This window comes from Pogoniulus pusillus, chromosome 20 (assembly GCF_015220805.1).
Source record: "Pogoniulus pusillus isolate bPogPus1 chromosome 20, bPogPus1.pri, whole genome shotgun sequence".
Classification (NCBI taxonomy): Eukaryota; Metazoa; Chordata; class Aves; order Piciformes; family Lybiidae; genus Pogoniulus; species Pogoniulus pusillus.
The window spans coordinates 9,847,941-9,871,846 of record NC_087283.1 but is presented as its reverse complement, the minus strand read 5'-3'; the positions used below and the strand labels follow the sequence as shown (position 1 = coordinate 9,871,846).

Here is a 23,906-nt window from a genome sequence, read left to right as displayed (position 1 = left end):
AGGTGTCTGCTCCAGCTACAGGCGCATTAGCACACGGCGCAAGCACAGGAGAGCCGAGGGCTGCCCTCTGCCCTCCCGGGGAGGTGTCCTGGAGGTGGGAAGCCCCAGGGTAGCACCCGCTGCTGCTGCAGCCTGGTTGTGACCTGTGCTGGGGCAGGAGGGTGCTAATTAAAGCTGACAGCCTGCAGGAAGGGGCGTGCAACCGTTCCTGCCACCCCATTGACCCGGGCAGCTCCGCAGGGCCGCGGGGAGGGCGCTGGGGGGAGGCGGCTCCCCGTAATTAGAAAGCAGCAGATGCGCAGCAACACAGAGCAGAGCTTTCGCTTCCCTTTTTAAAGGGGACATCAGCGGTCGCCTGCAGCTGCATTTTTCAGATGCCTTCCCGAGGAGATCTCCATCGATGCGCGGGGAGAATGAGCTGGGTTGTGTCCTGCAGCATACCCAGGGGCATGACCATTCCCAGATCCTTCCTGCGGGCTCCAGTAGCCACCCAGGGACACAACTGTCAATGGCACCCAGGGACACGACCATGTCCAGCTTCTCCTTGTGGGCTGCAGCACCCACCTGGGATATGAACACGCATGGCACCAGGGCAAAAAAAACATGCACAGATCCTTCCTGTGGGCTTCAGCAGGCACCTAGGGGACATGAAGGAGCTGAGGCTCCTTCCTCTGGGCTCCAGCAGCCACTTAGGGACACAGCTGTGCCCAGCTATTTCCTAAGAGCTCCAGCAGCCACCCAGAGACATGACCACGTCCAGCTGCTTCTTCTTGGTTCCAGCAGCCACTGAAAGACATTACCATGTCCAGCTGCTTCCCATGGGCTCCAACATCTCATACCACACCTGGGGCACTGGGACAGAGCTGGTGGGTAATGCAGGGAATGAAAAGACCTTGCCAGCGAGCAAAGCCACAGGAAAGGAGAAGGAGTTAGTGCCAGGCTGATTTCAGAGCTCTGCCTGGAAGGCAGGTGGGCAGGCAGCAAGGGTTGGCACGGGGCAAGCTGGGCTTGCAAGGAGGCCAAAACGCAGTGCAAATACCTGCCTGATACACTGCCAGAGCTTGACACTTGTGTGCCATGCTCCTGACCCCTACCCCTGCCAGGTAGGTAACAAGTGAGCATGAAACGTACTTAAACCCAAAGGTTAAAATGCCAACAGATTAAAACCCCAAGGGAAGTACAGGGACCAGTGCAAGCACTGGTGTTTCTCTGCTGGACTTCATCCCTACGTCCAGGGGACTCTGGAAGAAGGAGGGATGTGTGTCTTCACAGACCAGAATGAGCATCCCTGCATCCTGCTGCGTGGTGGAGAGCAATGGGAGTGACCCTGCAAACATGGGAACGGCAAAAAAGGGTCAGATTTCAGGTCATGGTGTCTGGCCCAGAGTCTCTGAGAGTATCCCATAGTGAAGGATGGGAGGACAATCACAAGAGCGACACTGGATCAGGTTATCATTAACTAGTGCTGGGGGTTGGATATTCCCTTCTGAAGTGGAGCTGTGACAAACCTGGATGGTTTCCTTAGATAAAACTGCCCCCATCCTTTCCTATCAAGTTCTTGGCTTCAGCCTTTCCCAGCAGAGGCCTCATCCACAGCTTTGTGCTCCAAGGTCTTTGAAGGCTATAAATAAGCAGAGAAGCTGGGTCATGGTACACTCAGGTGATGCTCCAAAGGGAGACTCCGGCTCTTGGACACTTGATGGGTGCTGTGGGGCAGTCTGCACAGGATCCAAAGCTTCCACTCCAGCCATATTCTGTTCCACACAGGCCAGCTTTCCCCAAATCCTGTCTCTGGTTCACCAAACCTATGCTTGGACATTACTTCCAGCTCCTCTGGAATGTGGAGAGCCTGTGCTAGGGCTGGCACTGGGATTCCTGGTGTCATGGGAGATGCCATTACGAGTGTTGTAGATGAACCACTGCCCTGGATGCTTTAAAGCCAGCAGCAATGACTGGGCAACGACTGCTGCAGGGTCTCTGGGCAGCCAGCAGCTGGGATCCGTAGGGAACCAGGCAAACAACTCCGTGGTGTCTCCTGGGATGCATGGCTGCAATGTGGTTTCCTCCACCCAGCACATCAATCTTCACTGTGTTTGTGATAACAGAAAGGCGAGAGCAGGCTCAGGCTTCCCAGGAGTGAGTGGGTGTTAAGAGATGAGGAACACCATGGCCATCTCCTCTGAGACTCATCCGGCTTCCCTTCTGCAGTCCTCTGCCCTTCAGCAGGAGGCAGGGTCCCTTCCCATTTAACCCGGGACATCACAGAATCAGAATCCCAATGCAGCAGAGTTGAAGGAGGTCATCTGGAGATCATCTGGTCCAACTTCCCTGCTAAAGCAGGGTGACCCAGAGCAGGTTGCACAGGATCGTGTCCAGAAGGTTAAATTCCTTCGTATGATCCCAAATGGACAAGGGAGGGAATGAGACTGGCACCACTGTGTTGGCAAGCCAAGACCTTCATGTCATTCCTTGGAAGCCCAACTCTGTTTCACTTATGGATGTATATATGAGACCTGACCCCAGCAGGGGGACGCTGCTGCTCCCAGTATGTTGTTGGATCTGTATGAAAAGCTGGACTGCAGCCTAAGGTGAGCCTCTGCACCATGAATGCCCAGCAGTCAGGCACAGATACCTTCAGGAGTTGATTCCCAGCTACATTAAGGCCCTTTATGCTTCTCGAGCCACGTAAAGAGGTCTCTAAGTGAGTGTAAATTAAATTTAAATTACTTTTGCTTCCTTTTTAAGGCCCCTTTATGCTTCCAAGGAGGGGTAAAGGAGCCTCAGTGTGTCTGCAAGGCAGGCAGGCTGCCCTGCCTGTCACCTGCTCCTCTCGTGCTGCCTGCACTCACCCATAAAACAGCCTCAGTGGCTTTATGGGGTGCTGGCTCCAGCCATGCTGGCGAGGCATGTGGTGGAGACCACAGTCCTGGGGAGAGCAGGTCTCCAGGCAAAGCATGGCAAGGCAGCAGGAAGCTGCCCCTCATCCAAGACATCTTGCATCTACACATGGCCCTGATGTCTTTACCAAGGACGGGATAGGCTGCGATGGGAACTGTAAATTCCCAGGATGTTATATTTTTCCCTGTATAGGTGAAGGTATTTCCCCTGGAAATTCTGCTGGAGGGCATTTCTCCCTCCTGAGTTGTTGGCTGCTAGTGGTGTGCAGCCAGTTCTTGCATTCATCCTCAAACATGACTTTTTCATAGAACCACAGACTGGTTAGGGAGCATCATTAAAGCTCATCTAGTTCAACCTCTCTGCAACAAGCAAGGACATCTGCAACTAGAGCAGGTTGCTCAGAGCCCCAGACAACCTGACCTGAAATGGTTCCAGGGATGGGGCATCTCCAGACCTTCTGCACAACCACAAAAGTTTCTCTTTGACCATGGTCCTGCAAGTCACCTGCCAACAACTACGACAAACATGCCCAACTGATCCCAAGGTCCCTCTGCCCCCACAGTGCCTCTCCATCAGCACACCTTACGCAGCAGAATCCCCAGCCTGGCAAGATCCCAATAGGAAGAACCACCTCACTCAAGTGCTCAGGTGCCCAAACCCTCCCTCCTTACAGGGTTGCTGATTCATTTTGTACTCCAGACCTAGTTTCCCAAAGCAGCTCAGACCTGAAGGAGTTAATGGAGTCGAGATTCCTCCACCTAACCCTCCTCGGTCCCCATATAACCAGACTTGGCACTTGGAGAAAGCTCCACAAATCCAGAGGCTAAAACTCGCTGCCTTCCGTTCCTTCATCAAGAGAAGGCAGGTCTCAGCTAATTGAGGAAACAGAGCTTTCCCCCAGCCCCCTTCCAGGACATTTATTTATTTAGGGGCTTAACATTTCTTTTTTTTCCTCCTCTTTTTTTTTCTCCTTTCCTCCTCTTTATTTTTGTTCTTCCCAGAGCAAACAGGCAGGAAAAGAAAGTGCCAATGAATTGATGGAGCACAGCGGCAATTTCTGATGCTCCCCAGCTGGTGAGGATTGTTAACCCCATCAAGATCCAGCATTTGTGGGTGCAGACACCCCATAACTCTGGGGTGCAGCATCCTCCAGGTCCCCTATTCATCACAGCACCTAGCATGGCACCCATTGTGGGCACCATTCCTCCACTCCCCGGGAAAAAGGGAAAGGGGCAGGAAGGCGAAGGGAAAGGTAAAAGGAAACGGGAACAGGAAGGCAAAGGGAAATGGGAGCAGATGACTTTTTTTTCCTTAAATCTTAATTTTATCCCTAAATTTCACACACACACACACAGAGCCTCATTCCCCCCCCCCCCAAATCACTTTTTTCCTCAGGCTTTCCCTTTTTGCCCTAGCCTTGCTGCTGCCTTCCCCAGCGTACAGTAGTTCCCGGGCTTTGCCTTGGCTTTTTTGGCGTTTTGTGTTGTGCGTCTGTGTTTTTTTTAACTCCCTCTGACTACTGCACACAATTCAAAGGAAATCTGGGAAACCAAATTCTCAGCTCTCCAAAGCAGCAAATGGAAAGTCACTTACAGGGAGTCCTGCCTTAAAGCGGCAGCAGCGCTTTTCTGCTGCGGCCAAACAGGAGGCTGAAGTGCAGCCCCCTCCCCCCCCCCCCCCCCCCCCCCCAAAACAATCCGACACAGCCGTGTGGAAACAGTGCAGAAAGCTCAGGCCACCCCAGGTGACAGCTTGGTTGCCACTTCAGGGTCTTCATTGAAATTCCCCCATCCTGCTCCCCAGGATGGGTGGGTGCGCTCCCTGGGGGTATGCACATCCCAGGGGGGTGGTGGGTGGGTAGCAAACAGCACCCCGCGAAGTCCCTTTGCGTCCACCACCCTCTGCTACCCACCTAGGCGACGCTGGGGAGGGGATGTTCGTAAACTCACCCGAGAGCACCGGCAGAAGGGTTAAAGGGGAGGGGGGGAGAGGGAAAAAAAAGAGGAGGAAAGGAAGAACCGACATCAAAGGCAACTTCTCTGCTCAGCAGATGAGCAGATCCATCCTCACTTCATATTTTTTGCAGCTGAAGTCGGGATGTAGTTGGGGGGGGGTGGGGGTGAGGGAGCTGGATTAACTCTTTAACTCCCGGGGGGGTCGGGTCACCATGTCGCGACAGAAGCCATAAGTTCTCCGGAGAGGTGAGTTCGTGGTAGGGGCGGCCGGAGAAGAGTGGAGCCTGGCTCTTCTTGGGGGGGTTAGTCCAGCTCAAGGGAGGTTAGTCTAGCCCAGGATGGGTAAATCCAGCCCAGAGAGGTTAGTCCAGCCCGGTGGGGTTAGGTCATCCTAGAGAGGCTAGCCCAGTGTAGAGGGGGTTAGACCTGCCAGGGGGTTAGTCCAGCCCTGGAAGGGGGGTCCTGGCGTTGCCAGGGTGGGGATTTAGCCTCTTAAGGGGGGAGCAGGGTGGGAAAGGGGGTGGCATTGATTTTTCATTTCAAGTTTTGGCATGACAGAAATAGCCCGAATACTTTGCAGCAAAGGAGCATCATTTTTTAACTCTGACAAACCTGCTTGAGTCATTGAATGAGCAGGAGAAGGGGAAAGGGCAGGGGGTGGGTGGGGGAAAGTTGTGTTAAAGGGACTTTGCAGAGCAAAGGGGAAAAAAAAGGCAGGAGCAGATTACCGAGGAGAACAGACCCTGGGAAATCACTGGAGAGGAGGAATTAAACCCCCAACACTGACATGTGGCAAGCAGCACATTTTCCTTCTTCTCTTCCCCCCTCCCCTCTTTCCCCATCCTTCAACCCAACACAAAATAATATTGAGATGACATCAGGGAGCGAGGCTTCGATGACAAAAGGCTGTTTACTCACCTCATCAGAAGCCAGCCGGCGGCGCAGGGAGGCTGCCTTCTCCTCGGTGAAGGCTGAAAAATGAAAGAAATTGGGGAATTAAGAGCTGCCCCGTGCGGTTCCTCTGTAATCCGTGTCTCCAAGCGAAGTCTTCATCACTGACCACAGGCACGGAGCTGCTCACGCCCCCCTCCGCCCCGCACCAACCAGTAGCACACAGAAGTTGGGCTCTGGGAGAAGGAGACAAGCTGAGTGGAGACTTAGGATGATTTATCTGCACCTCTGGTAGTTGGGGGGGGGGAAGGAAAAAGGCAAAAAAAAATTTATATATATAAATATATAAAAAGGAGAGAAAAAGGAAAGAACAAAATAGAATGCTTTGCTCCGAGTGTGACACGGGAGGAAAAGTGAGTCTGGCCGCTGACAGCCGCAAGGATGTGCCAAGTCCCTAAGGACACAAAAACCCCACACACCTCTTTAATCAGCCCATTAGCCAAAGCCTTAATTAAAAAAGCTGCTCCAAACTATCAGATAATGGATTGCATTTTCAAGCCTCTCTGGAAACCCAGCTCATATGGCAGCACTTCTCAAGTGCTGCCAGAGTGGGGAGAGCTGCCAGCTTTGGGCTATGATATCAAAGGCGCACATCCTCCCCACCAGCAGCCCTGCTCCCAGATACACTGGAGTAAAACCAGAGCCACCTTTGCTGCCTTCGAGGCTGCTGGGGCTGGATCAGGACCCTGCACTAGGAAAGTGCTGGGCTGCTCCTGCCTTGGTGCAGAGTCCATTTGGCCACTTTTACCCCAGTCTGCAGTTGGGTCTGCTCACATCTCGTGGCTAGAAAGAAGTGCAGAATCATGGAATCACAGAATCATTATGGCTGGAAAAGATCTTTAAGATCATCAAGCCCAGTTGTCAATTTAATGCCACTAAACCAAGCCTCCAAATTCCATGCCTACAGGACTTTGAATATCTCCTTCCTCCAGTTTGTAAGGATAAAAGGTCAAGAGGATTATTTGCTCTGCTCTCCTCTGACAGCAGTGAATCTACTTTGAGGCCTGTAGCTCACACTGCTCCTCAGAGGTCCAATCTTGTTCAACACTGTAGACATGACACTTTGGGACGTGGTTTAATGGTCATGGTGGTGTTGGGTCAGTGGTTGGACTCAATGATCTTAGGAGTTTTCTCCAACTGAAACTATTCTATGATTCTATGACTGTTGTTATCCATGATGCAGATGAAGGAAGAAAGTGAATCTCCAGACAGTTTGCTGGTGAATACCAAACTGGGAGGAGTGGCTGACACTCTGGCAGGCTGTGTGCCATTCGGTGAGACATGGACAGGCTGGACTGTTGGGTGGACAGGGACATCCACCAGGTTCAACCAGGGCAGCTGCAGTGTCCTGCACCTGGGGAGAAATAACCCCCTGCACTAGTACCATTGAAACAGCTCTGCAGAGAAGGAGCTGGGAGTGCTGGGGGACAAGTTCTCCACGAGCCAGCAATGGTGCTCTGGGATGCACAAGGAAGAGTGTGGCCAGAAGGTTGAGGGAACTTCTAATACTCCTCTTCTCTGTACTACTGAGGCCACAGCTGGAGTATTTGGTCTATTTCTGGACTATCCAGTTCAAGAGAGACAGGGAAGTACTGAAAAGAGTCCATCAGAGGCTAAGAAGGTGCTGAGGTCTGAAGTATCTCCGTAAGGAGGAAAGGCTGAGAGCCCTGGGGCTGTTCAGTCTAGAGAGGAGCAGCCTGAGAGGGGATCTGATAAATTCTCAACAAGAGCTAGAGCCAGACTCTTCTTAGAGGTGCTCAATAAACAGGACAAGGGACAATGGGCACAAACTGGAACCAAGAAGTTTCACTTGAACTTAAGGAGAAGCTTTGCTGTGACAGTGCTGGAGCCCTGGAGCAGGCTGCAGAGACTCCTCCTCTGGAGAGATTCCAAGCCCTCTTGGATGTTCTGATCCTGGGCAATCTGCTGTGGGTGACCCTGCTTAAGCAGGGCAGTTGATCTAGATGGTTTCCAGAGGTCCCTTCCAAGCTCCACCATGCTGGGATTCTGGCATTCTGTGATTTGCAAACCTGCTCTGAAGTCACCAGAACTTTCCTCAGCAGGGGAAGGACAGACATGTTTCACATCATCACCATTATTCCTGGAGCTCCATTAGCGTCAAGAATGAATCGTCATCTAATCTCAGCAATCAAATGGAATTGCAATAAAGCCCTGGACTGGATGCTGTCCAAGCAGCTCCACATGGAGCAGCCCCTGGAAGAACACATCCTGATTTACAGCATCAACCCCAAATAGCCAACAGAAAGTCAACCTGGCTGCAGCAGAGGGGCTACACCAACTCCTGACCCTTGCAGTAAAGCCCACATGGTTTTGGATGACTCATATTTAACATCTCTTTCTTTTGATCTTTTTTGTTTGTTTGTATTTTCAGCTCCAGAAGTGAACAAACACTTCTTGGCACCCCTGGGTTATGGCACTGCTTGTGGACAACCTCCCATTCATGGTTTTGCTCTCCTGACGTCCATCACCCTATGGAAACACGGTATGTAATCACACACACCAGTTTGGATCAAAAGCTCTCCAAAGGTCTGTGCAGTTTCAGCAAAGACCTCTTTAGATGAAAACCAGAACTAAGGGGCTGAAAAAAGCTGCTTTAGCCTGGCTTGACTCCAGCCTGTCCCACCAAGCCTGAACTCAGTTCTGCATGTCTGAACTGGTCCAAGCTGACAGTGGTGCTCAGTGTTGCATGCTTGCACCCAGCATCACAGCTGCCCTGTCACCTTCCCAGTGCTGCCAAGGCTCTGGCATGGCCTTGGTGTTTGCTTTGGAGGCCATGAGGCTTCTTGCAGTAGATCTTTCCTTGGCGGTGGTGCAGCACCACCCTAAACAGCCTCTGAATAGCAGAGCATTTCCATGCGTTATAGAACAGTGTCAGGTGGAAGGGACCTCTTGAAACAGGAGCCCACATCTGGACACAGTACCTCACCTGTGGCCTCACCAGGGCAGAAGAGAGGGGTAGGAGAAACTCTCTTGACCTGCTGGCCACATTCTTCTTCATGCATCCCAGAAGACCATTTACCTTCGTGGCCACAAGTCCACAGTGATAGCTCCTGAGCAACTAGATGATCTTTGAGGTCGCTTCCAACCTAAACCATTCTAACTTGTTGTCCCCCAGCACTCCCAGGTCTCTCTCCACAGAGCTGCTTTCCAGCAGGTGAACTCCTCACCTGTACTACTGCAGGGGGTTAGTCCTCCCCAGGTGCAGCACTCTACACTCAGCCTGGCTGAACTCCATGAGGTTCCACTCTGCCCGACCCTCCACCAGTCAAGGTCTCACTGAATGGCAGCACAGCCTGGCAGAGTGTCAGCCACTCCCCTGGTTTGGTACCATCAGCAAACCGACTGACATAGAGTGGATACCACTGATGAAGACACTGATCAATACTGGACCTTCTCTTGAGCCCTGTGGAGCACATGCAGAGCATGCATTCCAGCAGGAAGCCTACCAGCACGATGAGCTTTAGCATCCATTTGGCAAACAGCACCATGGGACATCACGCAGAGTCCCAAGACAACATCCCTGAGGAGGGATGAAGGAGGAAAAAGGCCCATTTTAGCTAGTGAGCTAAGTCTAGAAGAACTTCAGGGGAGCTACCACAGACTAAGCCTAGCCTAACAGCCTAGTGCTGGCTTCCAGTCAGGGCCTTTTTTTAGACATCTCATTCTTGGGGCAAACCAGTGAATTTTAGAATATATGCTGTATTCAGAGATTTGTTTTGACCCCAGGAACGTGAAACCACTTAGATAATTGTTACAAACATCTCATTATGTACAAGAAAAAGCTCATTTTGACCCCCTCCCAGCCCCTCCTCCCCTCCCCAGTTCTGTGCTTTGGCTTTGGCCATGGAACATAAATCAAACCCAGGTGCATCCTTCTGCAAGAATCACTTTGCTAATAAACTCTGCTTGGAAAACATCTATGACCACATTAAAATAAACCCCAGCCCATTATCTGGAGATTTCAGAGTTCCCTTACAAACCCAGAACCAGCATTTTTGTCCCTCCAGGGTGGTGATGATCCTATCAGCATTTGAAGCATTAGACACCAGGTTTGAAGGGTCCTGTTTTTCCTCACACTGGATTTCTTCTGTGACCTCTAACTCGTGTCCTGGAAACCCAATGGGTTTGAAAACCCTTCATATCTGCTACACAAAAAAATGATGCTTTCACCTCAGAATGCCTGGCTGGATGTTTAGCTGTAATGGTTTAAGAGATGTATTAATTATATGCTATTAATAGAGTGTTAGTTGAGATACAAGATGGTTTTCCCCCTGCTTTGGTCCCTTCTGGCCAAAAGCTTTCAGCATCTTGCTGTTGCAGGACAACTGCCGTGACCAGCTGCAATGAGCCTGGGCTGGATCCAACTTCCCAGCTCCTCAGCTCCATCAGGATGGTCCTCACCACATGCCCTTGTGTATGCATAAGCAACAGGGTGAAAACAGACTTTGGTCTGACCGTGGCACACATCAGGGATGCCTGACCCTAGTCTGAATTCACAACTCCAGTCTGCACAGATTTGGAGCTTGTGGGATGGCCAAGCTGAGGACCCAAGCTCAGAGCCAAACCAGAGGTTGTTTCATGGCTGGGAATGCTGCAGCATTGCTCATCTTTGCCATCTGCCTCAGAACCACAATCCAAGTGCCTACAGGCTAAAAATCAGGGACCAAGGTAAGGGAGGCCACCCCTACATCTACCCCAGGGCAAGTGCCAGTGCAGAACCACGTCACAGATCAGCCTGTGAGGCCTCAGTGGACATTTTTGACTGGTAGCTCCAGACTGGACAAACCAGCCAGGCAGCAGCAAGAGAGGAAGACAAGGTTGAGCTTGTGAGCATCACACTGATCTCAAGTCCAACAGAGTTTGCAAGGCAGCTTTCAAACTTACAGCAGATACTGTCATTGTTAAGAGTATAGGGCTGGGTGATAGGTTGGACTGGATGATCTTGGAAGTCTCTTCCAACCTGGTTCATTCTATGATTATAAGATTCTATTCACGGGCAGGCACTGTCCATGGGACAGGAGCCAACACTGTTCCCACTGCATCTGAGTTGGCAGGAACCAAGCATGAGGAACATCTACAGAGTTGTGGGCATCAGAAGGGTCACCACTGCTAGCAAAGACAGTGCATCTCTCTTCTACCTGAGTGCTCATACCTGAGGCCCCCACCAAAACCCCTCACGTTTTCACCCTTACACGGAGAGAGGACAACCAACAACAGATGAAGGGAAAGTGATGCAATGGCAGTAACACCATGGTGGTGGCACCTGCAAAGAGCCTGGCTGGCCTCAAAGGGCTTTCATCCAACATGGTGAGTCACCCAGGACTCTGAGCTTTTTGTGAAGCCCCCAGGAATGGTGACTGAAGATATAAATCAGTGACATGTGAAGCTTAAATTCACCATGGACGAGTGCCTATGGCCAAAAGAATAACTGCAAAGAGCCAAAAGCCAGGGAAGGTTCAACATCTCTGAGGACAATAGATGGTCAGCACAAAGCTACCATTTTGCTACACGTCAGTTGAAAAGCTCATTCCTTCCCTATCGAGATACTCACCCAAAGTTAATTCCCTTCAGCAGCTCATCCATAAAAGCAGCAGCTCTGTAAGTGAGTTGGGCCAGGCTGTGGGCTGATCTCATCTAGAGGGTGGCAGAAGAGTCACAACTGCTCCACACTGCCTCAATCTTCCTTCTCAAAGCAAATTCCCTCATTGTAACCCTGCTGTGACCTTCTGTAGCCCAGCACACATTTCCCAGAAACTCATTTTCTTTTCTCCTCTAATCTTGCTCTGGTTGTTGAATGGTTTCAATCCCAGAAGAAAAGCTGACACCAACCAAAACCCCTTTCTACCTAGCCTGAGATGCTCCTGTTTACCATCCTTCTGAGATGGGTTTCTTCTGTCCATCAACAGAACAAGGGGACATAGTCTCAAGTTGTGCCAGGGGAGGCATAGGCTGGATGCTAGGAGGAAGTTGTTGGCAGAGAGAGCGATTGGCATTGGAATGGGCTGCCCGGGAGGTGGTGGAGTCTCTGCCCCTGGAGGTATTCAAGAACAGACTGGATGGGGCACTTAGTGCCATGGTCTGGTTGATTAGACAGGACTGGGTGCTAGGTTGGACTGGATGATCTTGGAGGTCTCTTCTAACCTGGTTGATTCTATGGTTCTATGATCTCCCTATTATTAAACATCTGAACTGCCTGATGGATGGAGGTTGACTACTCCCACTCACCACAGGAGACAGCACAGCCTAGCGCAAGGACAACCAACTTCATATGGCTTCACTTGTGGTACTTAAGACCTTCATGGATATGACACTGTAGTCTCAGTGTGCACCCCCTGCACTGCCATGGCTTAGACCCAGCCAAAGAAGCACCAGAGGATCACAAAGGTTTCCAGAAATGTGCAGAAACTTATTGCTGTGGTGGGTGGGACCTGCTCTGGGAAACGCTGGTATGGTCCTGGCTGGACAGCACTTAAGGGTTGTTCTTCATGGAATCATGGAATGCTTTAGTTTGCAAGGGACCTTTAAAGGTCATCTAGTCTGACTCACCTGCAGGGAGTCTTGTGAGGAGCAGCTGGAACTGGGGTTGTTCAGCCTGGGGAAAAGGAGGCTGAGAGGAGACCTTCTGGGTCTCTGCAGCTCCCTGAAAGGAGACTGGAGCCAGGTGGGGGCCACCAGAGGAGAATTAGTTGGACATGAGGAGTAATTTTTTCCCCTGGAGGGTTGTCAAGGCCTGAATCAGGCTGCCCAGGGTTGTGGTGGGGTCTCCATCCCTGAAGGGGCTTCAAAGCTGTGAAGATGCAGTGCTGAGGGATACAGTTTAGTGGTGACCTGGCAGTGCTGGGTTAACAGGTGGACTCCATGATCTTAAAGGTGGTTTTGAACCAGACCCCTTCTGTGATCTCATGGTTCTATTCTATTCTCCAGCAGCACCTTAGAAAATAACAAGCCAAACCCCAAAGGCTTTTGCTTTCCTGCCCTGCAGACCTGATGGCACAGGGAGGAGCACACACAGGGCAGGTATTTGCAGAGCCCTCATGCTAATGGGTTTGTAGCATCTCTTCCCAACGCTTCCCAGCCATTCAATCTGGGAATCCTGCTAATGGAAGGAAAACAGAGAGGAGCTGCGGAGCGAGGCCCAGGGTGTGGTAACTCTAGAAGGCAGCAGAAGGAGGGATGAATGAAACCTTTCACTGTGGTCCAGAGGAGCCAGTGGCACACAAGCTTGAGGAATTCAAGAGCTCTGCACACCAAAGAGTGCGGCGAAGACGTTCCGCGGGCCGTGGAGACACAACTTTCCTATCCCCAGCTGGCGAGGAGGACGGCAGAGGAGAGGTGTGGGGGGTGACAGCAGCCATGCTGGGTGCAGACACCCCTGTGGGGGGGTGTGTGTGTGGAAACAACCCATGTAGCAGGCACTGGAGCAGGGATGCAGGAGGCTGCAGGCTGCAAAGCTGTCCTTATTTTTTCCTGTAATTATGTCTCCAAGGGATCGCTAACATTTACATTTTTCGGCGCGCTGCAGAGTTTATTCCCAGCCCTGCTCGGCAAAAGGCTCCGCTCATAAATGGCCTTATTGATGCTGGCACTTCTATGCATTATGCTACATCCCTGCTCAGACAACCAGCCTATTCTACCCTGCTTCTTACATTGTGACCAAATCCTTCTCCTCGCCGGCGTCCTCTCACCCAGCCACGCGCCCGGCTCACCCCCAGCTGAGCCATGAATGGGAGCAGTGTCTCCCAGCTGCCTGCCTCTCAAAACACTCACCAAAAGAAAAGCCCCAAAAGAAAAAGGACAAGGTATAAAGATTCCTTCTTTACTCAGGATTATTTCACCTCCCCGGTCACCCCCCAGCTCCTTTTCCCACTCAAAACATAAATATATAAGGAAAAAAGCAGAGGAAATGATTCCTTAAATGCTTCTGCACAAAATTCCTGCTGCCTTGCTCCCTGTTGTCTTCCTCCTGCAGCCAGAACAAACTCTTTGCTCCTGCTCCTCATTACCACGGGGAAATGTTTTCCCTTCCCACACCCTTAGCTGGCTTCAAATTATTGATATGAGACTTTGCTGGAAACTTCCCCCCAGCCTGAGCAGTGCTGGGTACCTCCAGACCATGAGCAAACGCCTGGCATAAGTTGGCAGCAGCTGTAACCTGCTCTCAATCCGACCTGCACCAGGCGTGGAATGAGTTAGGGGAGGACTCAGCCCATGTTCATGCCATGAAGCCACATTGCGCACAGGAGGGTTTGGGGAGCAGAGCCACCCCTGGCTCATCCCTGTGCTATGCCAGTCCCATCAGCTGTGAATGCAGGAATCAGCCCAGCCCATTCTCTCCTTTTCCTGACTTTTTTTTTCCAGAGCCAACATTTTTCTTTCAACCTTTTCCTCCTCTCTGCCCACACCCAAGGCTGCACAGACACTGGGAAGCACATTGGCACATAGAATCACAGACTGCATTGGATTGGAAGGGACCACCAAAGGTCGTCTAGTTCGGCTCCCCTGCAGCAAGCAGGGACACCCCCAGTCAGATCAGGTTGCTCAGAGCCCCATCCAACCTGACCTGGAATGCCTCCAAACACTGAACACCAAGGATACTGCCCTCTTTGGGAAGCAGCATCTTGGGTATGTGGAGCTCTTGTATGGGCTGGGCAATGGGCAGTGTAGCTCAAGACCAGAAGAGAAGCCAGCAAGTGTGACACCTTGGCGGGGGCATATTACTGATCACCTGATCAGGACAAGGAAGTGGATGAAGCCCTTTGACAAAGCCCCCAAAGGTTTTTGTGTCACAAAGCCTGGTTTTCATGGGATCCTGCCCCTGGAAGGGATGAGCCCTGGGCACCAGCAGAGACCAGGAGTGCCAGGCTTATGCTACACCACAACATCTAACATCTCAGCAAAGATCCAACATAAAGCAAGGGGAGCTAAGAGCTCTCCTTGCTTTAAATCCCTCTCCAATGGAGCAAAAAAGGTTTTTCAGGCAGACAGTAGGATGAGGATCGCTCCTGGTATCCCTGCCCACATCAGAGACTGCCCAGATGCCAGGAAGCACCTTGGCACACACAACACCACAACATCCCAGAAAAGAACTTCCCTTGCCCCAAATTCCTCTCCAAAGAGGACAAAAAGCCTTTCTGGCAGGCAGCAGAATCAGGCTCGCTCCTGGTATCCTTGCCCACACCTGAAGCTGCCCAGACATCAGGAAGCACCTGGGCACATGCTGCACCACAACATTGCACATCTCAACAAGGAGTTTTCCTCGCCCCAAATCCCTCTCTAACGGGGGAGAAAAGACTTTCTGGCCAACAGCAGGATCGGGATTGCTCCCAGCGTCCCTGCTGGCAGCTGAGAGTGCTCCGAAGGCAAATAGTACCCCTCTGTGCCTCCGGCACGCAGCACCACGGACACATAGGTGGCATTATATTTAGCTGGCCCCAGATCTTGGGCATAATATTTTTTTTAGCAGTGGACTAAATATTTTTAACATATGCAAACATGCATGACTGAGGCAGCTACAGAGCCAGAGAGCTGGGATGCTGACAACCTTTCAGGGCAGAACAATGTCACCTTTTTCCTCCCTGGAGCTGCCTGTCCCCAAGATGACGATGGCGTAGCTTCAGAAGGATGGGGAGAAGGAGGCAAAGAAGAAGCTGGAAGCTTTTCAGGGTGAATTTTGCAATGGTATCGCAGCAAAAGGGTCTGGAATTCCTCTGAGGTGGAGATGTGGGGATGCACAGAGCAGTGGTTTGTCTGTCGGGCAAACATTCCTGCGAGTGCGCGCGCGGCTTGGCCAAGAGGAAACGTTCCTGGCTTTGAGCAAACAGAAAGGTGCCGGGTCAAGTAAGTGGAGCAGAAAGTTCTGCCGTAGGTAAATAGGTCACTGTCAGCCCTGGGTTGAGCAGCAGGGCCAGGGATGTGCCAGCCATCCTGGCTACGTATCCCAGCACTCCCACTTTACACACTGGGAAATTGAGGCATCAGTCTCCAAAGAGCCACCAGTGCTTGCCCACAGGACAGAGAGGGGATGATGCACCAGACCCTAACCCAGCACTGATGCTGTGGATCCATAGGCCAGCTCTGGAGAAATTAATTTGGGTTATTGAATCCCAGGATCCCAGCGTGGTGAGGGTTGGAAGGAACCTCTGGAGATCATCTAGTCAAGCCCCCAGTTAAAGCAGGGTCACCCACAGCAGGTTGCCCAGGATCACAACATCCAGGTAGATTTGGAATCTCTCCAGAGGAGACTCCACAGCCTCTCTGGGGAGCCTGATCTTAGGCTCTGGTACCTTCACAGCAAAGAATTTCCTCTTCCTGTTTGCATAGAACCTCCTGGGTTCTAGTTTGTCCCTGCTGTCCCTTGTCCAGTCACTGGGCACCACCACGAAGAGTCTGGCCCCATCCTCTTGCCCCCACCCTTTAGCTGAGAATTGAGAAGATCCCCTCTCAGGCTGCACTTCTCCAAGCCAAACAACTCTGGGCCTCAGCCCTTCCCCCTCACAAAGATGCTTCAGTCATCCTCCCCACGCCATCACCATGTCACATGGATTTCTGTCTCCTTATCTCAAAGCATCTCAGATATGTGTCCCTGAGAAACATCTGCGGCTCCCGCGTACAAGATGTTTGTCTCGGCAGCGCATTGCTGTTTCCAGGGGCCAGATGTGCACAGGAGACACGTGCCGGTCCCCGCCAAGCTCCCCAGCCTCTTCTTTCCCTGCAAACAGGCACATCTGCACGGCCAAAAAGTGCTGGATGGTGGAAAGTCAGATCCAGAGTGTCTCTATCTACCGACAACATCCATTGGAATCTCCCTTGTATGGCTTGTGGGGCTGGTACTGCCCTGCCTGGGTGCAGGGTTGGGGCACGTGGACTGTGTCCACTTCTAAAGACATGGCTATAGGTTCAGCCCAGATGTGATGAGGAAGCTATAGAAGGGAGTTACTTCCCAAATCAAGAGCCAGATTACAGAGGAGTATGGTCCTGATGCATCTTCCAAACTGCTTGGATGTTTAGAGCAACTCATAGTGGCTGAAGGCACCAACCCAGGACGTTTTGCAGCCCTGAAGGGTGATGACCCCCCAGGAGGTGGTGAAAGCAAAGGCTAGATCAGCTTGAAGTGTCACAGGCTCAACCCAGAGGAGTTTTGCAAGGTCTCAGCTCAGAGGACACATTGTTTGCCCTCCAGGAACAACACAAGGTCATACTGGGACCTGTATCTCTTATACTTCTGCTCAAAAAGTGGGTTTGTGCCTAGAGCAGCCCTGGTAACCTCAGCTGGGCTGGGGAGAGATGCCCTTCAAGAAGCAGGAGACCTGGCACTGCCAAAGCCACAGAGGGCTGTGATTTGGCTGTTGCAGCTGGATGCCGATGGGCCAACGTGAGGGTTTTGCTGCGGGGCTGTGCTGGCAGGGCCATGATGTGCAGATGAGGCTGGGGAGGCGCAGGAACGTCTGCTCTCCAGCTTCCTTTTTAACTCTAATCAAAACAGCCCCAGCTTGCCTTCCCCAGGCCTCTGCTGAGCCAACAACCTGCCAGTGTGTGCCCAGGGGCCAGAAGCTGAGCAAACCCTGGCAGTGGGCAGGAATGAAATGTCGGCCTGAGGAACTGGAGGTGCTGGCTGGACCGCTGAAGGGTGGCATCAAGCTGGTGTGGATCCCACAGCCCTGCTTTGCCCTCTGCCAGCTTTGCAGTTCTGCCCCAGAGTTCTGCCTCTGCTCCCTGCAGTGCTGAGCTGTGGGCAGGCTCCTGTTTGATTTGGAAGGATGTGTGATGCCTGCTGGAAGCGTGATGTTCCCGCTCCAGTGCAATCCAGGAGGGAAGTGCCAGCACGGTGCCTGGGGAGCAGCCCAAGCGAGATGGGAAACTCAAGGGCTCAATTTTCTGCCTATTTGGATGCAGAATGATTGTGATTACACCAAATTAGGCAACCCAGAGGCAGCTGCAGGTCGCTAAACTCTTTCCTGTACCTTGGAGTCTGCAGAGCATTCAGCTGGGATGGAGCTCAGCCAGATCCAAGCTCCTCACTCCCTTCCCTGTCTCACCACCAGCAGCCCTTAGAATCACAGAATAGTTCTTGGTTGGAAGACATCTTTAAGATTGCCAAGTCTGACCCAGCACTACCAGGTCACCACCAAGCCATGGCCCTCAGTGCCACATCTCCATGGCTTTGAAACCCCTCCAGGGATGGGGACTCCACCACTGCCCTGGGCAGCCTGACCCAGGCCTTGAGAACCTTGCAGGGTAAGAAATTTTCCACATGTCCAACCTAAACCTTCCCTGGTGAAACTTGAGACCATTTCCTCTTGTTCTATTGTTTATTCCTTGAGAAAAGAGACCAACCCCCATCTTTCTCTACCCTCCTCCTTTCAGGGAGCAATGAAGTGCCAGGAGGTCTCCCCTCAGTCTCCTTTTATCTGGACTGAACAACCCCAGTCCCCTCAGCCTTTCCTCACAAGACCTGTTCTCCTGACCCTTCACCAGCTTTGCTGCTGTTCTGTGGACCTGCTCCAGGGTTCTCAAACAATGGAAGAGGCTTCCCAAGGAGGTGGTTGAATCCCCATCCTTGGAGTTGTTGAAAAGCCACAGAGATGTGGTGCTGCAGGACATGGTTTGGGACCAGATTTGGCTGAGTCAGAGAATGGTTGAACTTGATGATATTAAAGGTCTTTTCCAAACAAAACAGTTCTATGATACTATGATGTGCTGGGGACATGGAAATGCTCCATGCATCAAGGCACTACACCTCATCTCTCTGCATCCTCTGATGCCACAGCAACCATTAAGATCTCCAAAGTGTCTCCTAAGACCATCCAGTCCTGGGGGTGGGCTGGCAGTCCCCTGCACATGGAGATTAAAGGACACCTCACAACTGCTGCTGAATGCTGCCTAAGTGTTTCTCCTCCAAATGATGGCAGAGGAAATTCACTATTTTCTTAGGTCTTGGCTTTGCATAGCTGCAGTCATCATGGGGAGAGCAATTTGGTACTCATGCTCAACACAAACAAGCACCTTCCAACAGCCTTGCACCTCCAACTCCAGGCAAGCTATGGGTCAGGCACCCACCTGGCCCCGAACATCATCCAAGGTGCCAGCACAACCTCCTCAAGTCACCCATCTCCTGTGGAGAGCAGAGCACTGCTGTGCTGTGTCCACCTGCAGCTGCCCCCTGAGATGCTTCAGAAGGCTGGGAGATGCAGGGTGCAGAAATAAAGATACACATTAATGCAGCATTGGGGTTGGGAAAAGAAAGACTATATCCCCAGGGAACAGGGGAGGATCTTCAAGGTCTTGTTGGTGATCTTAAAAGGTTTATCCAGCTGAAATTATACTAAGATTCTATGTCCAAAAAACATGTAGAGATGGGACTTCATGACATGGTTTAATAGCCATGGTGGTGTTGGGTTTACAGCTGGACTCAATGATCTTTGAAGGTCTTACCCAACCAAAACAATTCTGTGATTTTATGACTCTACAAAAGGTCTCTCACCCTCGTGGTGGGAAGAGGAAGGGGCACGGTGGCAGTATGGCAGCTTTGTCCAGAAGCATCTGATTTGTGCTGGCACACAGACCCCAGCCTGGCAGAGTCATGGGGAGAGCCATCCAGAGCAAGCCCATGGCTAATGCTCCTGAGAGGTCTCAAAACCACAGAGAGCAAATCTAAGTTACATCTAGTGAATGAAGACAAGGTTGTTCCATCCACACAAAAACCAGTCAGGAAGCTGAAGCTGGAGACTGGAGCCTTGCAGCCACACATGGTACCAGGCCCACTTCTAGGCATCTCTCCCCAAACATGTCTCATTATAGAACCATAAACCCATCGAATGGCTTGGAATGAACTTGTAGAGGCATCCAGTCCAACCCTTCTGTGGTCAGCAGGGACATCTGCAACCAGAGCAGGTTGCTCAGAGCCTCAACCAACCTGACCTTGGAACAGTTCCAGGAATTGAGCATCTACCATCTCTCTGGGCAGCCTGATCCTAATGTCTCACTACCCTCAGAGGGAAAAATGTCTCTTTTCTATCCAGTTTAAATCTCTCTCTTTTACTTTAAATCTGTCACCCCTTGCCTTGTCACAACAGACCCTGCTAAGAAGATTGTTCCCATCTTTCTCATTAGGCCTCTATGCCTTTGCATCAGCCCAACCTGCTCATGTCCTCCACCATCATGGCACCCAATCTGGGTCATCCTGAACCAGCCCCAGAAGCTGAGACCTTTTTCACATGTGTTTTGGGAGAGGAGCAGGGTAGTTGAGCATCTCCCCACCTCCATCCCTCAGCAGCTGGCCCCACAACATTAGATCTCCAAGGAGGGCAGCCAAAGCACAGAGTGTTATTTACATTTTGGTAAACACTGACACATCTTCTGGAGCAGAAGCAGCTTTCGAAATACAAGGAGGAGAAAATGAGCTGTGAGTTCCCCAACCAGAACTTCCAGTGAGAAAATGAGCTCAGTGGAGTGTAGGCAAGGGCTGGAGACTATGTCTCTGATTTAATCCCTTCCTTCACCAAAACCTGGTTCTTCCAGTCTTTTGTCATTCATAGCTTAAGTCCAGCCATGACCCAAGACCACCATGCCCACTCAACCACGTCCCAGAGCGCCAGGTCTACACGTTTCTCTGAGCACCTGTGGGAACAGCTCCCCAGGCAGACTGCTCCAGCCCCTGACAGACACTAAAAGGAAAAAAAATGGTGTTCCTCCTATCCAGCCTAAATCTCCCCTGGGGCAACTTGAGGTCATTTCCTCTTTTTCTCTCACCTGTTTCCTCTCAGGAGGAAACTTTGCTCCAACCTCCTTTCTGGGAGTTGTAGAGAGCCAGAAGGTCTTCCCCAAGCTTCCTTTTCTCCAGGCTGAACAACCCCAGTTCCCTCAGCTGCTTCTCACATAACACATTCTACAGACACTTCACCAGCTTCATTGCCCTGTGTCTGGACAAGCTGTAGTAGCTCAGTGTCCTCCTCAGAGTGAGGTTCATCCCCTCTGCTCCCCTACAGCCTTTGTGAGTGGCTTCCCTTTGCTAGTAACCAGTCCCCAGCCCCAGCTTTTCTAGCACTGGAACCCCACTTATTTCTGTTTGTCTTCACAAAACAGTAGCAAATGTGTGCCACAAATCCCCATTAATGGAGCAATCTACATTGGCTTGTTCCCACCAGCACTCTCCAAATGAGAAGAGGGTGCTTTGAGTGTGTGTGTGTGGAAACATCTCCCTCCTGTCAACACCAGCCACGGCTTTTTGCTTCGTGACCTCCTCACTCCATGTCAATGTTCGTAAGCAGAGTCTAAATACTTCAAATCCCAACAAACTTAAACACACAAATGTCTGGAGTCATTTCTTTGAGAGCTGCTTTCAAACAAAAGCCTGACATTTGATCCATGCACACACTAGTCATAGAGACAAGGGGAGCACAGGAACATTTCACCCAAAGTCAGGAAGAGAAGGCATGAGAAGGGTCTGAAGAAGTTGACTTGGAGGGGTTTGAAGACTTGATGATCTTCGAGGTCCTTCCCAACTGCAGTGATTCTATGCATGACCTTGTGCATTGTATGGGCATGGAATCACTTCAGAAAGAACAGAATCATAGAATGGTTTGGGTTGGAAGAGACCTTTAGGATCATCAAGCCCAACCGTTAACCCAGCACTGCTAGGTCACCACTAAACCATGGTCCTCAGCAGCACATCTCCATGGCTTTGAAACCCTCTCCAGGGATGGGGACCCCACCACTGCCCTGGGCAGCTGGTGGTCCAGGTCTTGACAACCCTCAGAAACTGTTCCTCATGTCCAACCTAAACCTCCCCTGGGGCAACTTGAGGTCATTTCCTCTCATCCTATCCAATTTTCTTGGGAGAAGAGACTGACCCCCACCTGGCTCCAACCTCCTTTTAGGGAGCTGTAGAAAGCCAGAAGGTCTCTCCTCAGCCTCCTTTTCTCTAGGGTGAACAACCCCAGTTCCCTCAGCTGCTCCTCACAAGACTGTTGTTCTATGCCCTTCACCAGCTTCTTTGCTCTTCTCTGGACCTGTTCTAGCACCTCAATGTCCTTCTTGGCTTGAAAGGCACAAAACTGAACCCAGTATTCAAGGTGTGGCCTCACCAGTGCCCTGTCCAGGGTGACAATCCCCTGCTGGCTGCACTATTGCTGATGCAAGCCGGGATGCTGTATCTCAATGTGGTTGATCTGGATGGGATCCAGATGAGATGTCTCTTGCTGGGGTATAGCCCATTCAGGTGCATCTCTATAAAATACTTCCCGATGTATCCTGAGGGGATGCATCCTGGAGCGCTGTATCCTGACAGACTGCATCCTGATGAGGTACATCTTGGGGAGATGTATCCTGGTGTGGTGCGCCCTGGTGGAATGCATCTGCATGGGATGTATCCTGACGGGCTGTGTCCCGGTGTGATGCATCCTGATGGTGTTCATCCTGGTGGGATTTATCCTGCTGTATGTTCGCCTATGGCACACAGGTGGCGATGTTGTACTCCAGGACTTCAGCTCCCGGTCCCAAAAATCCGGCCGCTGTCAGGAATCTGCACTCGGGCTCTCCCTGGCCCCTGTGTCCCTCCAAAGCCCTTCGGGAACCAATAAGCAGGTTGCCATCGTGAAGCCAAGCTTTATCCTTCAATTAAAACAAACTCTTACCAAAGCCTTCTTTCCATTCCCTTTTAATCAAGGAATGGGATAAAAGTCCACCCTTTGGAAGAGCATCTTTGCTTTGAGCTTGGAAGTGAAGAAGAAAGTTATGACCTTCTGGGGAAGGTGCATCATCCCATGGCTGTGAGCACAAGAGCTGTGGCTAGGAAGCATGGAGCTGGGATATCTCAAGCAGAGGGGAAAAAATCCTGTAGTAAAGCAGAGATCCACTCTGTAAGATGATTTCCATTCACAGCAGGCACCTGCACTATCTGGGCTGGAGCAGGAGGTCTGCAGGGACCACTGTGCACCCAAGGCACTGGTGCAGCAGGGAGGACAAACAAGGGTGTGAGGCTATCTCCCTTGGACCTGTTGCTTGCAGGAGCAGTTCCCAGAGACAGAGATTCATCCTCTCAACAGGTTCTGCTTGCACTAAAAAGGGTGAGTGTGCTATGGAGGTGACAGCCACAAATGCAAGGGGATTCACAGCAGGTCTTGGGGTAGGAATGTAAGGAAGCATCCACAGGCATGGTGGATGGAGCAGCAAGATGAAAAATGATGGTGAAGAAAGCAGTTTCCAGGTTGAGGTGAGCTGGGCTTGGTGCTGGAAGATGTGCTTCAAAGCAGGCTGGGAGCAGCAGCTGCTTTTCTCTTCTCAAAGGGATCTCCCTGCTGTTCTGCCCATCTTCAGTGTCTCTCACTCAAGGATCTGTGTTTTGCTGGCCACCTACCATGCCCAGGCTGAAAGACCCATCTTGCAAGGGGACAAGGAGTCATTGAAGGTCATAGCCCCACTGCTGCTGTGTTCAGGAGACAGGTCTCCTCTACCAGCCCTACATTCCATCCTCACCTTCCCACAGTGACCAGCACCCCCTAAAAGTCAGAGCCTGCAGGGATGCCAACTCAGCCCTAGCCTGGCCCAAACATGTACTCTTCCTCGCAGCAAGACTTGCTGCCCTCAAATAGTGATGGATTGCAAGAGCACAACTCACTAAGAGAGCTGAGGAATCTGCAGACAGCCTTGAGCAGATGGACATCTGCCCACCTGCCCATGGACATAGGATGCCCATGGAGATAGGATGCCTGTACATTTATATAGCCCAAGAGAACAACAGCTCAGAGCTGAAATAAATCTACCTGCAAGTGAAAAACACCTTTACTCATTTACCTTTGCTCATCTACCAGCACCACAGCCATCCCAAGAATCACAGAATCCCAGCATGGTGAGATTTGGAAGGGATTTCTGGAGACTACCTAGTCCAACCTCCCAGCAGGTTTCCCATGATCATGTTCAGGCAAAAGTCATCATCTTGGAAACAATTCACCAGACAAAGCTACTTCCCTCCTGTTACCCTGCCCCTGAGGTTTTCAGAGTCAGTGTTTGTTTGGGGCTTGCTTGGTATTCCCTAGAACCTCAGCAGTAGGATGGGGCCCTCCAAAAGTGATTCCTGGTCTCCCA

The 23,906-nt window shown here is 51.4% G+C and overlaps 1 protein-coding gene across 10 annotated transcripts in view; it reads right to left on the bottom strand.

The window, feature by feature from the left end:
- ZNF469 (zinc finger protein 469) overlaps positions 1-23,906 on the bottom strand; it is a 243,180-nt gene that overhangs the window by 49,499 nt on the left and 169,775 nt on the right. For 7 of the 10 annotated variants that reach the window (XR_010306008.1, XR_010306010.1, XR_010306013.1 and 4 more), the window contains one exon: positions 5,772-5,824. The gene's annotated coding sequence lies outside the window, so the exon portion shown is untranslated. Of the gene's footprint in view, positions 1-5,771; positions 5,825-5,913; positions 6,033-6,223; positions 6,289-23,906 lie in introns of those variants that run through there. The other 3 variants (XM_064160089.1, XM_064160091.1, XM_064160093.1) reach the window with 3 other exon arrangements.